Source organism: Hakea prostrata, chromosome 4, assembly GCF_041222555.1.
Source record: "Hakea prostrata isolate BN-2017 chromosome 4, UWA_Hpros_2, whole genome shotgun sequence".
In the NCBI taxonomy this organism is placed as follows: domain Eukaryota; kingdom Viridiplantae; phylum Streptophyta; class Magnoliopsida; order Proteales; family Proteaceae; genus Hakea; species Hakea prostrata.
In genome coordinates, this window is record NC_142603.1 from 50,308,318 (window position 1) to 50,311,408 (window position 3,091).

General features: G+C 39.1%; 1 non-coding gene across 1 annotated transcript; it reads left to right on the forward strand.

The window, feature by feature from the left end:
- The first annotated feature begins 717 nt into the window (after positions 1-717).
- Positions 718-1,020, forward strand: LOC149019387 (signal recognition particle RNA). The gene has a single exon (XR_016173299.1).
- The last annotated feature ends 2,071 nt before the right edge of the window (positions 1,021-3,091 follow it).

Below are 3,091 nucleotides of genomic sequence, written 5' to 3' on the forward strand. Positions count from 1 at the left end.
AGTGAATTGCATCTGTTTGATCAAGAGTTTATGAAAATGATTCTCACGTAAATACCTAAAATTAAGGGTATCAATTTGGTATAGAAATCTTATAAAAAAAATGAAATGTGGTATGGAATAGGTATTAGGTATGGTATTGATACGATTATGAATAAATTTACTTCACACCATTTTTGCATCGAATTTGAAACGGTACTAGTATGTGTTCCATGACCACAGTCCGTATATTGATTCGGTACAAAATGATTCAATATTCAGTACCGCATTAAGGCAGTATGTTTCATTTAAATCGTTTTGTTCATATTATTGTCGTACCATTTATCAAACAGCACAACTATATCAAAATGTTTTAAATAATATTTATTCGATACGACATAAGCAAGATGATGTTTAAGGCAAGTATTTATATTTGAAAGGTCTTTGATTCCATGTGAGCATTACATATTAGATCAGATTTCTCATCTGGTCAATAATGGTAATCTTTCACCCGAAAATTAAAAAAATAAAAATAAAAATACTGGTAAATGGAAGGCGTGGGATTCCACCTTAACTGAACCAAAGAAAGGATACCATCTTAATTAGGATTTGAAAACGATCTATTGTTTAGATGACCAATTCCAATGCTGTAGAGAACAATCATGCTTCCAGTTTAGTCCCACATTGGGAACTTCATCTAAAGTTGTTGTCTCATAAGATCATGTCTCCAAAGGATTGAATGCCGAGCTCAGTAGCGAGAGCTTGTAACCAAGGGGGGCAGTAAGGTGATTGGACGCTGGTACAACTCTTGCTGGGTCGGACTCAATGGTACAGTTTCTTGCTTGCCCGTTCCAAGTGAGGAGTTGAGCCATGTGGTTTAGGCGAAGGCTTGGACTTCATGGCTCTTAGAGGTGAGGGCAATGCGTCAGGCTGGTTTCACAGAGCAGCGATAACCTCCCGCTCCTAACAGTGGAAGGATTACAAGCTGGTGTGCCTTGAACCCATTGTGCCCCAAGAGGTGTCTCCAGTCGGACAATCACTTTTTTATTTTTATTTTATTTCCTAAGAATCCTTCCAAATGGGACAACTTCCCCCAACCTCATATGAATAAAATGACCATAACACCCAAGGCTATATTTTTATTTTCAAAGTTTTGAAAATGGATAAAATGACCACAATGCCCAAGCCTATAACTTCTATTTTCAAAGTTGAATCACAACCGGTATCCACCTCTTACTCATGGCTCAACTTGTGAGTCTGTATGAGAAGAAATGTCCAGATGTTGAGTTGAAGACCTTCAGAGAGTATGGGCTCAAATGTAAAGAGAGTTGTGGCGGGTTCAAAATGCTCGAGCCATATCCATAATGCTGCGAGGGAGCTTCCCCCCATCGGGTTATTAGCTAATCCAAATAAAGAATCGTCGCTCAACGAACCGCTAGCAAGTAGGGGAAGCTTGTCTCTACTTCTACCATCAATTCTTGGTATGACTGGTGATACAAGAAGAGAACCGGATCTGTGGACATTTTCTATGTGTTGGTATAAATATATCCTTTGTTTCTTTTGTGAGAGATTGGCTCTCTTTCTAATTTTATTTGTTTAGCTCTAGAAACATATCAATAGGAAACGTTAAATGGTAGCTAACCCAAATGAAGAATCGTCGCTCAATGAGCCGCAAGTAGGAGAAGCTTGCCTTTGCTTCTACCCTTAATTCTGAGTATGAGTGGTGCTCATTATAGTGAACCAGATACTATAAAGATGAATTGGGGGAAGAGAGAGGGGAGCCAAGATAGGATAAATCTGAGAAATGTTCTCGGATGTTGCATTGAAGATCATTGGAGAGTATGGGTTGGAATGTAAAGGGAGTTATCGAGGGTTCACTATGCTTTTTTTTGTACTCGTAATTTGCAAGTTGCTTACGTGCTAGGGTGCTCTATTGAGGGAGTAGGTTTTGGCCAGTGAAGACAGATATCAGAATAGGAAAGTACTGTTGCTAGGAGGAAGACATCAAGGAAACCTTGGGATTTCCAGTGCTTGAAAAGGGAGGACAAGCACTGAGGAATTTTCCAATCAAAGCATCCTTTCAGAGAGAGATATCAGCCTCAAGGGCGGAGATGGGACATAAGGCTCGGGTGGAGAGGCCATCAGAGTGAGGAGGAATGAAGTGGAGGTTTGGATCAAATATGGTGGAGGGTGAGGGGGCAGATGGGATGAATATAGAGGACCGAGGAGGGGATGGAGGTGGAAGGTAGAGAGGATGGGAGAGGGTTTTTTTTTTTGGAGGGGGGGGGGTTGAGAAGAACCACACTCAATTTTAGAGGTTACCAACCTCGGGATAACAATACAATAGGTGATGCAATCCTATGAGGTACAACAACCCAAGATCGGTTGGTTTGGTGTAGAAAGACAATTGAGTTGAATTCCCTATCTATAAACATAAAAGAAAAACAATGAGATAATATTCCCATAATAGTAATAAAAAACATTTTGGTTTACATAAAAATTAGAAAAATAAAACCAAAAGCATCTCCCTGACAACCACGACAATATATCCTATTATATATTGACGTTTTGGATTTGGAATCAATAACAAACACACCTTACTGTTAGGGACTAAAGTAATGATGATGTCATTACTAAACAATTTTATAAAATTCCAAACTTGCCCTTTTTATTGATATATTTTGTATGATTCTAAGTTTGCCTTCATCTCTCTATTCTATTCTCTCTCCTAGTATTCACATCTACCAAGACACTCCATCAATAACTTCACTGAATTGGGCTATGCCTTCGCTGTTTGTTGTAAGAGTGGATCAAGAAAGATAAGACAGAAGGCAACCTTGTGGCCTTAAAGCAAGGACGCTTTGAGTCGATTCGTGAGTTCATACCCCATTTCAACAACATTTCAATCCTAATTAAGGCCTTAGATGACAAGGTGGCTTTCACCGCATTCAAGAGGGCAGCTACCTATGAAAATTTGATGACATCCATAGTAGAGAGAAAACCCAAGACTAGCTGAACTTTTAGATCTAGGATATGAGATGGAAATGGTGGAAGAAGTCTTGGAGGCGAATCAAAGTGATTATAAAAGATAGAGAGAAATCCTTCAAGCAGACTA